This window comes from Spermophilus citellus (assembly GCF_964194105.1).
Source record: "Spermophilus citellus genome assembly, chromosome: 17".
NCBI classification, from domain to species: domain Eukaryota; kingdom Metazoa; phylum Chordata; class Mammalia; order Rodentia; family Sciuridae; genus Spermophilus; species Spermophilus citellus.
In genome coordinates, this window is record NC_138199.1 from 19,441,156 (window position 1) to 19,456,593 (window position 15,438).

The window sequence follows — 15,438 nt, forward strand, 5'->3', positions numbered from 1 at the left end:
TCTAAATATTACATTCAAATTTAACATATCCTACTCAATGGATTCAGAAAGTTCAATTTCAAATCCAGGCAGATATGATATTTATGAGTATTTTGTATAATATAATCATAATCATAAAATGTAATAACAAATGTTCCTGGAACAGGGACATTTCCTGTAGATAAAGTACATAAACTATGCGTTAAATGAAATTTATAACTTGTGCCATCTAATTTGAGTGCACGAAGATTATTTTTAATCTTATGTTTATTTTCAGCATATTCTAAAGAGGTGATATTGCTAATTTACAAGATCCTAAATCATGAAGACAATGGTCTTCAATTTTTTCTTTAAGATAAAATTATTTTAAGAATTCTTAAAAATGTTTGTAGTTTTTTAAAAAATCACTTCTAATATATAATTTAAGATGACCATCAGATTATGTATAGCTTCTTGTCAATACTTATTTCATTTTCTTTAAAAAACAACATGCCACTAACTCCAGTATAATTAACACCAGTATTTCTGATTTTGTTTTATTTTTTAATCAGAGGAACAATGCTTTTTCTTCCTTCCTCATTCCCCTCGGCCTCCCTCCTTTCCTCTTCCCCTTCCTTTCTTTCTCCTTTTGATGTTTTCCTTATCATGACAAAATGGAAATGTATATTCATTTAATAAAAACTGCTATTATTCCTGCCACCCATATTACAGTTTAGAATGCACAACAACAGATCCAAATGTGTGCTTTCTAATTCTAAGCTTCAGAATGATCAGAAATGTTTGAATCATGAGGCAGTCAACTGTGGATTTCTGCTGTCTTGTTAAGGAAAGTTTTGTTAATACTGCAGATTCACAGGAAGATCTGTTAGAGAAAAGAGTTCATGTGCAGATGAGCACCAAGAGGTAGCTTTTTCTAAAGCCCTGGTTCTAGACATAGATCATTTTGTCCCTACTCTAGAAGATGTTTGAAAACAAAGGGAGATAACTTAGGGTATCTCAATTTGGGGATGTGTGTAGCTGGAGTTTGGTGGGTAGAGATCAGCATATTGATAAATTTTTACTGGAAACAACAGCCCCCATACAACAGAAAATTCCACCCTAAAATATCAATGTGGGTGAGATTCCATAGCTCTTTTCTGAAACAATCTTTGCCTCGAGATGTTTCCATGTGTGCTCTGTGCTCAGGAGTCCAGAACGCTATTTTGAAGACTTTGATGGCACCCTAAATTCAGCAGTTAATTGCCTCCTACTAAGGGATAAAGAACAAATATTTGTTTTCCCAAACATCACCTCTTCAAATAGAAAAGGTAGAGCAATACAAGATGGGCAAGTTTTGTCTCCACACGTACAACACTGACCCTTAAGAGAAATAGACAAATTTGTTAAAAAACAAAGAGAGTTTTAAGGTGATTGGGGTTGAAACTCAGAAGACATGAATTTCAGGCAGGTTGAAAAGTGATCCAGGGTCTTAAAAGATTTCAAGCAAGTTTTAAGAGCAAGAACCACACAGTGTGGTTTAGCATCAGAAGTCTTCAAGAATTTTGATTGGTACTGACAAAGTAGCAAATTGTCTTAAAAGAAAGGGGTTAGATAATTTAAAGAATATGCATAAAGCAGGTTTCAGAAATGGAGATGGCTAAGGAAAAGAACAAAGAATTTATTGGAACATAAGGGAGTCAGGTGAATCTGACCTTGATGACTACATATAATATTGAAATGTTCCACTCCGGTGATAACTGTAGCTCTTAGCAGGCTAACTATAGAATGCAGCAAGTTTTACAGAGTCAAAGATTTATTTGTAGGTAGATATGACTAAAGACTTGTTTGTCATGTCCTTGTGGACTTGTATTTTGGGGCACTTTAGCGCCCAATTAATTTTTCTGTAACACACACACACATATACATTGCACACTCACTAAATGCTTTATGTAATCAGAGTAAGTATATTTTGCCTGGAAAGGAAATATAGGAACAAAAATATTAGTCCTTTGTTGTCGAGGTGATTGTCATGTCTTTCAAATCTTCACTTCTTGCCTTCCTCCGATTCCCCTTCAAGATCCAAGTCTTCTCCTTGCCTTTCACAATGTCATTATTTTGAGTTCCATTGCCTTGGGGGTGTGTCTTAATTTGGCTTCTCATTTTGATATGCAATACTATGTAACATTAAATAATGAATTAAGGTTTTGCATTAGCCTTACTTTAAAGGAGCTTCTAGCGGCACAATGCTTTGATCAAAGAAGAGATTTTAATGAAGAGAATTTCAGGTGATATAGTAAGCTATTGGAGAAAATAAATTGGTGCAAGCAGGCATTTCCACATCCCATCAGTAAGAATTGTCTATGATATGAAAAGTACATCAGATGATTTTAGTGAAAAGGAAAAAAAAAGTGTACTTACATGTTTCTGAGAAGTTGAAGTGGGTTACAGCATCTGTTAAGCCCCAAATCTGTTCAAAGCTATTTACATGAATGGTATATTGGAGATGAATGGAAGAAAAGCATAAATTATTTATGTGGTTTCTGCTGTTTTTAAAGAAAATAATTCAGTTCTAACTTCTGCTGTTTAGAGCACTCACCCACATACACCCGCCCACACACACACAATCCTTACTCTAATCATTTAACAAAGAGTTAAAGGGACATTTTAACTTAAGAAGAAAAAAAATCAGCTTGAAATAATTATCTTGAGAGTCCATTGTCTTTGCTTTTGCAATACCCAAAATAGTTTGCTCATCAAATTCTAATTTCTGTTTCATGTTATTTTGCAGTGGTTGGTTGATATGTTTCTAAATTTGCATTGAGGACATAATTCACATTATGATTAATAGTGGTTATACACCTGGTTCAAGGTGATAATATGGACTTACCTATTTGCTATTAGACAAACCTCATCTGCTATTCATTAGAATATCTTAGATGCTCCATATAGTACATCAAGAGGAAAATTGCCCATAATGTAGTGCTATTTATTTTTATATTGCCAGTCATACTCTATGTGTATCATAAAATGCTTTGTAAAGGTATCCATCACAAGTCAAAAAAATAAAGAAGAAATTTTATAGTGAGATCAGATGTTATTACTAGGCAATTCTGTACCCTAATGTAGTTACAATAAAAGGAACAATTTAAAAAAATATTTTCAAGATTTTGGAGTCTTTGAGAGGATTTTTATCCTGTTAAATTCAACATTATCTTATAAGATTGAAGCTGATTATCAGCTGAAACAGAGTCTTATAAGGATTAAAAAAATAGCCAAATAACTATTCTTACTTCTTTAACATTCTTCTTTTAAAAACTCATTTCCAATGACAGTATTCAAAGAACTGTCTGAGCTCAGATTGTGCTGTGGATGACTCTAATTTTGTTAGAAGTTGACCTTAATCTCATGCTTGGATGATTTAAATAACTGAATTGACAATAATGTGGTACATATATGAATTAGGAGAGTTTCATATTTCCACTTAAATTAATGCAACTCCATAAGATAATAAAAAGTAAACCAAATTTTAAATTGTTATTTGCTCTGCAAATATTCCTTATTAGGATTCTCATTTGCAGGAATGCAAAGCCATACCTCACATATTCGAACATCCAACATACATTACTATGATCCACCAAATAAAATAAGATATAAATTAGTCCTTCTTTAACCTGATTCATTATTTTTGCATTCTACTCCAAATACAATAAATTGAATTCTTTCCATTGGCTGTGAAGATCTGCAGAGTGGTCCCTGGCTATATTTCCAGCCTAAGTGCTCCCACATACTCTGGTTGTACTCACCCTGGATGTGGCCCTGGGCACCCCCAGTCTTGCCCTTGATGAAACTTGCCAGCTTTAATTTGTATGGCCATGTACTCTTAAACTCTCAACAAAATATCCATTATTCTGTTTCCCATGATCTACTTATTTTTTCACAGCACATAAAAACACTTAATCTATATCTAACTATTGTTTATCCTGTTATTTTTATTCTTTATTTATTTACTACTCTCCCATTAGAATGAAAAGCTAAGAGATTGTGGTTTCATACCAACAACTATTCTCTTGATGATAAGAAAAGTGAAAGCACACTGTGAATATCATAAATATTTATTGAATAAATGAATCAACCAATTTCATAATAAGAAGGGTATATAAGTTCATATGTGAAATAATGCATGAGAGCTTTCATCTTTTGTTGTTGTATTGTGTGTTTACATATAATTGTGTGTGCATGTGCATGAATACCATTGTAAATGGATTTGGGGTAGTTAAAAATCTAGTGTAATAGAAATTTGAGAAATGCACTACAAACATCAGTATATCTATTCAAAGAGGCAGAAGATGACCATATAAATGGTTTCATGAAATACCAGTGGATCCTGCTCATAAGATTAACCAAAAATAAAACCTACTTTTAATAGTTTTACTTTCTTTTAAAACAAAACACATATTTAATCAAACTTGGTATCTTTTTCTTGATTCTATTCCATAATTTGTTAATTTAAAAAAATATGTTAAAATACCTGAGAAAAATCAACTTAAGGGAGGAAAGATTTATTTTGATTCACAGTTTCAGAGGTTTCAGTCCATGGGTGGTTGACTCCATTGCTATGAGCTGTGGTAAGGCAAAACTTCATAGCAGAGAGGGCATGGTAGAGCAGAAAGACTTACCTCAGGACAGCTCACAATGATCGGGGGACAACATGTCCCCAATGCCATGTCCCCAAGGACCCACTCCCTTAAAATAAGTTCTACCTCTTATAGTTTCCACCATATCCCAATAGTCCCTTCAGATATGAATTCATTAATAAATGAATCCTATAATGAAGTTAGAGCCTTTCTGATCCAACCACTCCCCAAAATTCCTACCTCTGCTTTATGAACCAAGTCTTCAACACCTGAACATTTAGGGGACCTAAATCATAACAACATGATCCTGGAAAGAACATTTAAAATGGTTTCTCATGCTCAGTATCATTTTTCTAACACTAATTACTTGTTGCTTTAGCTTTCTTTAGAAACACCTTTGAAATTGTCTTGATAATGTCATCCAGGATATCTCTACTACTTGCCATTTCTAATATATACTTTTTAGTTCTCAGAATACCACTCTAAACTATAACAATATTCCTTCATTCCCATCATTGGACTATCTTATGTCATTTATCAACATCTTCAGTCTATTTTGTAATGTTTTACCTAATGAATTAGTATCCATACAATTCCCCTTATTTTTGTTTGTTTACTTAAAAGTATAAATATTTCTTCAAGGAAAATTCATCTGTATTCAGAACATCTACTCTTACTTCCCATGATAATATATCCCTAAAGTAAATCCTCGGAACAAACTTCGTTCCTAAGAGCGAAGTAGGCACCAAAGGCTGGACACCAAAAGAATTTTCAGGAAGCAGGTTTATTGACTGCAGGATTCAGAGGTGGCTCCTGCCTAAAATTCTTCCTTGAACAAAGATTTTGGAAATTCTTTAAACTGTATACCTAGTGGGAGGAAGGGTTTGGAGGCTTACATAAAGATCTATATATGTATTTTTTTTATTTCTTTGAGTTCTCAGAAAGTGCTTTTTTAGGTCAGACAGAGTCTTATAAGTTCTTACCAAGAAAACAGGGATAATATCTTTTGTACAACAAGCTTATACACTCTCTGTCACACCTTTTGTGTGCAAACCTGGCATTTACAAGAAAAAAGGAAACTACCAACCAAAATAACCTCTGCAAACATCCTGCTGATCTGATAAGAGGAGAAGCTTAATTATGGCAAGGGTTTTTTGGTTGAGGGTACCTGGTCTACTTCAAGAGCACAGTAGTCTACCCAATAATCTGATGAACACTTCCATCTCAAATAACTTGAGATGCATGATTGAAAATTCTAATGCATCTCTATTAAGTTTTATTGTTTTGATGGTTTGCTCCACTATCTTCCTAGAAGCACAGGCTTGTAATTCTAAACTATTGTGAAATGGAAACATTGTTCAATTAATATGTGTGAATGATTAAACATTTCCCACTCAAGCACCTATTCCTTAAAACTTCACTTACTTCTCTTTCCATAAATGAGGACATGTAATTGGTAACCATTAAACTGAGGTCACTAGAATAAATTGGTTGGGTTTATATTTTCTAATTATTATTCTATACTTACTTGGTTTGGGAAACAGGACTTGAGTGTCTGTGACTCTTTTTCCTCATTCAGAAAAAGGGAATAATAATAATGATAATAACAATAATATCTCTGATACTAATAGACTAAATTAATAGTATTCATAAAGAACCTAGAGTAACTGGAGACAGAAGCACAAACCTGCAATTCCAGTCATTAGGGAGGCTGAGGCAGGAGGATTGCAAGTTCCAGGTCAACCTCAGCAACTTATGTGACCCTGTCTCAAAAAATAAAAAGGCCTGGGGATGTAGCTGTGCTAAAGAGTCCCTGGGTTTAATTCCCTGTAGCAAAATACATACATACAAAAATCAAAGACATTAGATTAGTTACTCTTACTAAATAGTTTATATTAACATTTGTGAAATTAGAACTCTTATTTCCTGCCCTATTCCAGCATTCAGAGCAGTTCTAACCTTACTGAAATTATTTCCAATGTCAGGGAGATGGTCGATAAAATGGAAATCTGCTGTATTATTCACATGCTTAATAACATTCAGTGACTTTCTAATTTCTTCAGAGTAATAACATATTTCTATGGCATTACTCATAAGACCCTTTGCAATTTTCCCAGGAATGTCTCTCTAGTCATGTCTCTTGTAAATCAACCACAAATTTAGATGAGAAAAGTGATATAGGTAGACTAATCTAATCAATACTTAATTTTTTTTTCATTTGAAATCAGAAGTTTTGGGAAAAAGAAATCTTTTTTTCCTATAATAGGAACTATTTTCTTGTTTTCTCTTTTTTACATGCTCATATTTTCTGGTGAATTGTTTATTATATTAAGGACTCATACTAATGTAGTAAAACTGGTAGTGTGTGACAGACCAGTCCCACACTACATTTATTACTTAGAACATACAAAAAAAAGATGACAACAAATTTCAACTTATTTAAATTAATATATTCTCAATATCAAAGATGCTAAATATAGCATGAGAAGATTAAGAGGTCAGTATTAAAAACATAGACATTTAAAACATACCCAAATAAAACATATATTAAGATAGCTCAATGGTATCATGAAACCAACATGTGACAATTTGCATATCTGAAACTTCATGCAGATATCAGGGTTTACAAAAACAGATGAGAAAGACATTGGGATATGAAACTGTGAGACCAGATATTTATCATTGAAGACAGAAGAGAAGAATAAGAGCAGAAAACTGCAGCATTTCAATAATTAGAATTGTATTTGATAAGGGGAACAAATGAGAGAAAATAATGAAAAGTCAATGGGGTTGATGTCAAATTAGGTAACTGAGGTATAATAGAGAATTAATTTACCTTAGGATGCTGCCACATAGTTACAATGAGGACATAAAATTGACTTCTGGGTTCTAAAATACATGGCATTATTCAAAAGCTCATGAGGGTTATTTCTATAGAGTTGTGGGTCTGAGGGTCTCATTCAGACAACTCCTACAGAGAATAAAGACTGAAACCTGAAAGGTGTCAGAGATAAATAGATCATTAAGTGTTTTTTTATTTGTTTGTTTTGTTTTTGTTTTTTTTTTGTTGTTTTTGTTTGTTTGTTTTCTTCTCTCTCTTTTCCTTGTGATTCTGGGGAGATCAAATCCAGTCCCTTGCACAGCTGGGCAAGTGCTCTACACTGAGCAACATCTCAAGCCCATTTATTTCTTTTAAGATGGCTGATGCTACCAAGAAATTTATATGTAATTTTGCCAATGTATTGCATGTTATAATGCATACATATACATACATATATAAACATTAGAAAATATTAGTAATATTTGTCACTATATCAATAGATGCAAGAGCAAAAAGTAGATCATCTTTATGAATCTCAAATGATTTTACAGTCGTGTGAAGTTAATTCATAGTATCTGATTTGTAAAAGCAATTGTAATAAATTAACATAGGTAGGAAACTTCCATGAGATATGAATTCTGCATGCATTAATTTCTAAATTCAACAAGTTCTAGTAAAACTTTTAACGTTACTCCAAACAAGCCAAAAGATATGAAAGTTCATATGAGAAAAAAAAACCCATCAGTTTGTCAAGAAAATTATAAAAAATGAATAAGAGGATGGATTTCTGCAATCTAGATTTAAAAAAATATATTAAGCTGTACTATACTGCAAAAAATACACATATAAGTTTTCAAACATTGTAACTTCTTAAAATATTGTGCATATGTGTTTAACTCTGTTTATCAGTTATTCATTTGTACATAAAATTAGGTTGTTTGAAGTTACGTGAAAGGTGGAACATTTTTCAAATGATATGTGAGTTGGTTTTCTGTTCTAGACAAAAATAAAATAGCAATTGATTCCTCAACAACAAACACGTTAAATAAAATAGGACAAAAATATGAAAGAATTAGCACACACACAAAAATGTGTGTGTGTGCATACCTAGTGCAGGGCAGATTTCTTTCACATGACCTAAAAGAAAACTTTGCTTTTAATCATGTAAATATTTTAAGATGTACAGTATACAACAGCATGTTGAATTAAAATATGAAAGTCATTACAAATTGATCATTTATTTCATGTGTCCATATGTAGTTTAATACACCTACTAATAAAGAGAATTATAGATCAAAGATGAAAATGATGAAGTAACACCAAATGCTGGGGAAAACATATTAGACTAGAATTTTTAAAGCAGACCTGTGAATATCAAAAGATGTTTGCCTAAACCAATTTTCAAAAATTGAAACAAAGTTCCAAAAATAACAGGTGCAGGAAGAAATCAACAATTCCAAGCTAGTACTCCAAGTGTATAACAGTTTGATACTTCTGGATTCTTTGATTTAAATTGAAAGTTTACCTGAAGCAGCAGAAAAGATTCTTTGTCCCAGTTGTTGTATATGTAGGAATTTTCCCTCTCATAACAATGGTAAATATATGATTACTATCATGTAACCTAACACAAAAAATGTTTTATGTTTATTTATATTTTCTTGTATTTTTATTTTGTTTGTTTGTTTTTGCTTTGGTTTCTTTTAAATATTGGGAATTGAGCCCAGGGTACTTTACCACTGAACTTATCCCCAGTCCTTTTTATTTTTATTTTGAGAAAAGGTATCACTAAGTTGCTTGGGGTCTCACTAAATTGCTGAGGCTGATTTCAAACTTGGAATCCTCCTTCCTCAACCCCCCAAGTCACCGAGATTACAGATGAGCATTACCATATGCAACCCAAGAAAAGTATTTGGAATATTTAAAATCTTGGTTTTAGGAAATTTCTAAAGTAAACTGTGTTTATCTAAAATATAAATTATTAGTAGTACACTGAAAAGAATATTTGAACATGAATATATCCACAATATGTTGGAAAATATTGCCATCCCTATTTTACATTCATGTTTATATATGTTCATATAAATGTATATGATATGAAGAAACTCACACCATGACTGAACCATGAGACATCCATGAAGAAGGGGCAACCACATGGAAACACACCATGGGGTCAGGCAAGTGAGGGAGCCTCCTGGACTTTCTAGCCCAGTGGGACCTGGAAGGTACCACCAGCTGAGGACAGTGAGTGAACCCCACCAATGCCAAATGGGACAGAACTGTCTAGCTATGCCTTACCTGAATCCCACCAATGCCACATGGGACAGAACTGTCTAGCTGTGACTTACATGACTTCTGGACCCACTGAATTATGAGAAGCAATAATGTAAGAAATGATAAAGTTTGTTGTTTTCAGCCGTGAAAATTTAAGTTGTCTTGTTACACAGCAAGAGCTGACTGTAATATTCTCCTCTAGTGGGAAAATATTCCAGATACACATGCATACCCAATAGCTCAAATTTATTGAGTACCAATACTGTGCCTGGCTTTGTCCCCAGTGTTGTTGCTCATTTTCTGCAAGACATGTCAAGTCTTGATTTACATGTGCTTATACACCTAATCATATAATTAAAATTTAATCCAAATATTTTAAGTCCAGTTTTATCAGGACTTCCCCCTGCAATTAAGGTCTATCTTATTTGTGTATTTAAGCACTGATGGCCCTGGCTACCAAATCACACAGCCTGTCTAATAATCCCCGCCAAGAAGCAAGAGAGGTGGGGTGTTGGCTTGGGTGGGTCAGAGTTCCAGTGGCCCTGCTGCTGCCTGGAGCCAGTGCCTAGGGAGTCAAGGCTCCCTGACCTGTCAGACCTGTCATCTGCAGCAGCCAGGCCTTGGCACAGCAGGGAGGCCTGCTGCAGAAGCCCATGCCATGCATCACTGCAGCTGGGTCCACAACCTCAACTTCCCACTACTCAAGCTCCATTGAGTAAATGGAAGTCGGGCATACATGAATGAATGGTGGGAATATAGAATTGACCAATAGCATTAGATCATTTCCAAACCTGATTGGCCAAAGTCTGGACCAATAGCATTGGTACATTTTTCAAACCCTAATTAGCATAACTTTGAGCCAATCACAGTAACCCAAGGGGTATATAAGACCTCTTGCCAGACACATTTCTCAGAAGATAAATGAAGGCGGCGGCGGCGGCGGCAGCGGCGGTTGAGGAGAGGGCGGAGGCGGCGGCGGCTGCGGCAGGTTGAGGAGAGGGCAGAGGCGGCGGCGGCGGTTGAGGAGAGGGCGGAGGCGGGGTCGGAGGCGGGGTCGGAAGCGGGGTCGGCGGCGGGGGCGGCGGCGGCGGTTGAGGAGAGGGCGGGGGCGGCGGCGGCGGTTGAGGAGAGGGCAGCGGCAGCGGCGGCGGTGGCGGTTGAGGAGAGGGCGGCGGCCGCCGCCGAGGAGAGGGCCGCAGCGGGCGGCGGCCGCCGAGGAGAGGGCGGCGGCGGCGGGCGGCGGCGGCGGGCGGCGGCGGCGGGCGGCGGCGGCGGGCGGCGGGCGGCGGGCGGCGGGCGGCGGCCGCCGAGGAGAGGGCGGCGGGCGGCGGCCGCCGAGGAGAGGGCGGCGGGCGGCGGGCGACGGCGGCGGGCGGCGGGCGGCGGCGGCGGGCGGCGGCGGCGGGCGGCGGGCGGCGGGCAGCGGCGGCGGGCGGCGGCGGGCGGCGGCGGGCGGCGGCGGGCGGCGGCGGGCGGCGGCGGGCGGCGGCGGGCGGCGGCGGCCGCCGAGGAGAGGGCGGCGGGCGGCGGCGGGCGGCGGCGGGCGGCGGCGGGCGGCGGCGGGCGGCGGCGGGCGGCGGCGGGCGGCGGGCGGCGGCGGGCGGCGGCGGGCGGCGGCGGGCGGCGGCGGGCGGCGGCCGCCGAGGAGAGGGCGGTGGCGGGTGGCGGGCGGCGGCGGGCGGCGGCGGCGGGCGGCAGCGGCGGCGGGCGGCGGCGGCCGCCGAGGAGAGGGCGGCGGGCGGCGGCGGCGGGCGGCGGCGGCGGGCGGCGGCGGCGGGCGGCGGCGGCGGGCGGCGGCGGCGGGCGGCGGCGGGCGGCGGCGGCGGGCGGCGGCGGCGGGCGGCGGCGGCGGGCGGCGGCGGCGGGCGGCGGCGGGCGGCGGCGGCGGGCGGCGGGCGGCGGGCGGCGGGCCGCGTTGGCGGCGGGCCGCGTTGGCGGCGGGCGGCGGCCGCCGAGGAGAGGGCGGCGGGCGGCGGCGGGCGGCGGCGGGCGGCGGCCGCCGAGGAGAGGGCGGCGGGCGGCGGCGGGCGGCGGCGGGCGGCGGCCGCCGAGGAGAGGGTGGAGGCGGGCGCCGGCGGCCGCCGAGGAGAAGGCGGTGGCGGGTGGCGGGCGGCGGCGGGCGGCGGCGGCGGCGGGCGGCAGCGGCGGCGGCCGCCGAGGAGAGGGCAGCGGCGGCCGAGAAGAACTGCGAGTCTTCTACACTGATCTTCAACAAATACTTGCTCCATCTGGCCTGAGGATTCCATTCTTCGTGTTTGTGGGAGAAGACCTTTAAAAGAAAAAGACGTTGAGGGTGAGTTGCTGGGGTGTGCTGCTCTGCACAAAATACCTTTATTTTATGTATTTATTTCTTTGCGGTGCTGAAGATGGAACCCAGGGCCTAGCATGTGCCAGGTGAGCGCTCTACAGCTGAGCCACAACCCAAGCCCCCACCCCCTCCCCAAGTCTTGAACGTTCTTATAGTGAGTTTTTGCTTTTTGTAGTTGTTCTTTATTGACAAATCTAAAAGATATTTTTGTCTTTCTTCTGAAAATTGTTTTTCTCAAAACCCAGTATATCTATGGTTGAGGTATCTGAAAGTTAGGCTTCTGGATCCTGATGTAAGAAAACGTAGGGTAGCTAGTACTAAGTTCAGGAGGAACCAGGAAAAAATATGAAGGGAAGACAAGAAGAACCCCTGAAAAATGTAACCTGTCAGGTCTTGATTTACATGTGCTTATACACAAAAACAGGTTTTTCACCATATGATTAAAATTTAATCCAAATATTTTAAATCTAGTTTTCTCAGGATTTTTCCTCACAAGTTAAAGTATATCTTATTTGGCTTTGAACTTAGTCATTGAATAATTAATGCAATAACTAATTTTGCTAGAAATAATTTTAATATTTTCCTCCTTGTTTCATCTATTCATTTCATCATTTTCTTTCCATGTCTTTTGCATGTTCCTTTACCTCATATTTAGTTTATTATTCTGAGAACATGAAGGAATTTTTTTTCAAATACTTGATTGAATTATCACATAAGGTTCTCATGAATGGGATATGCCATTCTGACCAAGATTTGATAATTTCAAAGATAAAATTATCCTGTGGCACCCGTGAGAAAGGTAGATGTCTATGCAGTTTCTTACTTTCCAGGGTGGGTCTTGGCATCTATTGTGTGTCCACATAGAAAGTGATGAAGTATCATTTCTACCTCTTTCATTCAAAGACTGAGCAATATCCCCATCCTCAACAATTTAAGTTACTCAGCATTAAAAGAATAAAATTATGGCATTTGCATGTAAATGGATGGAGTTGGACAATATCATGCTAAATGAAATAAGTCAATCTCTAAAAACCAAAGGCAGAATATTCTGATAAGTGGATGCTGATCCATAGCAGAGAGGGGTTAGACATGGGAAAAATGGAGAAATATATTGTTTTTAACTTTAAAATACAATAATCCTTTGTTGGTATTCATTCAATTTCTTTTATATATACAGTACCATTCAGATCATCTACTTATTTTGTAGTAGGCATTTTGGTAGATTTTGTCTTTCAAGAAATTATTCCATTTCATCTAGGTTTTCAAATTTCTGATTACATAACTTCATAATATTACTTTATTATCCTTCTAACATTCAGAGAATATTTAGGAATGGCCTCTTTTTCATTTCCAATATTAGTAATTTATGATTCCTCTCCCCCCCTCTCCCCCCCCTTTTAGCTACCTTGATTAGATTCTTACCAATTTTATCTTTTCAAAACACCATCTTTTTTTTTCATTAATTTTCTCTTTTGGTATCCTGTTCTCAATTTCATTGAGTTCTGCTCTAATTTTAATTATTTCTTTTTTTCCTTTTATTTAAGATTTAGTCTGCTTTCCTTTTTCTGGTTTCCTAAGTGAGAAGCTTAGGTTATTGATTTCAGATATCTCTTCTTTAATATATGCATTCAACATTACCAATTTCCTGCTGTTTTTAATGTTCCCCACAAATTTTTATAACTTGTAATTTGATTTTTGATTATTTTGAAATGCTTTTAAATTTCTCTTGAGATTTCTTATTTGTCTCATATCACTTTAGAAGTCTTTTTTTTTTTTACCCTTCCAGTATTCAGGGCTTTTCACTATCTTCCTATTGTCAGTTTCTAGTTTATTCATTGTGATCTGAAATTAGGCATTGTAATTTCTACTTGTATGTTTGTTAAGGTGTATTTTATGGTCCAGAATGTGGTTTGATTTGGCTGGTGTTTCATATGAGCTGGAGAGCAAAATGTATAATTGTATATATGTGAATTAAATACAGCTAATTAGTATTAGCACAATGGAGTCAGACTAATTAAAAATAAGAAAAAATTTGTTTTTGCATTTTTCTTTCACTTAATTCTTTGTCTAATACTCATCATGTCTATATTAAGATCTGTTTTCTGAGCTGTGATATTTTCTTTTCCTCTGAGGCATTCCTTTTAATACTTCTTGCAGGGCAAGGTATACTGTCAAAGAGTACCTCAATTTTTGTTGAGAAAGTCTTGATCTCTGCTTCACATTTGAAGGATAATTTTACTGAATACAGAATTTTAAGTGGGTGGTTTTTATATTTCAATGCTTTAAATATGTTGCTGCATTTTTTTATTTGTAAGGTTTCTTAGCAATGTCTGATAAATTTCATGCTTGCTCCTAAAGAGCTAAGGTTTTTTTTTTTTTAATAGAACTTCTTTCAATTTATTTTTCTTTATATTTGGTTATCCACAGTTTGAATATGGTATGCTTAAGGTATTGATATTTTTTACATTTATACTGATTGATGTTTTATGAGATTTCTATAAAGATCCGATGAACATGGTAAAGAAAATTAATATTTATAAGTTAGGTATAAAGCTATCAAATAGATATGGTCCATGATGGAACATGGACAATATGTAATGTGAAATGTTCCAATTACTACATATAAAATGCTGGAAATCATAGTAACTATGAGTGGTAATGGCTGTATTAATTAATTTGACCATGGTGATCAATACATGATACATACATGATATGTGCACATATGTGTGTATACATACATACATACAATCATTTTGCATACCTGAATATATATAGATTTATGTGCTGATTAAACATTTTAAAGTAAATAATAAAAATCAACAAATTTAATTTTAATAATGTAATTTGACTCAAATATAAAAATTATTATTTCAGTACATAATCGGTGTTTAATGACTAATTGTATCCCTTCTTTTATATTAATTCTTTGGTACCTGTGGTTTATTTTGCATGTATAGTCCATCTTAACTCATACTAGTCACACTTCAAGCATTCAATTATCATATGTGGCCAGAAGTAACTATATTGAACAGTACAGATCTATACATTTTTATGTATTAAGAGTTCATAATACAAATATTATTTCAGAATGCCACTTAACTGGTATTTTCTTGCTATATTCCCATGATTAAGTCAGGTTTGTGAGTGTTTACCAGGAAAATCTCAGATATATATAGAGAGAGAGAGGGAGAATTTTTGAGATCTGATTTAGTCAGCAGTTTTGCAGCTATGACCAAAAGATCTTACAAGAACAATTAGTGGACTTGGGGGCTCACTGTCTCAGAGCACTCAGTCCAGGGACAGCTGGCTCCATTCCTCAGGTCTTGAGGTGAGGCAGGACATCATAGCAGAAGAGTGTGGCAGAGTGAAGTAGCTCACATGATGAAAGCAGAGAGGAATGTCGGTAGCCAGATACAAAATAATATCCCACAGACATGTCCCCAGGG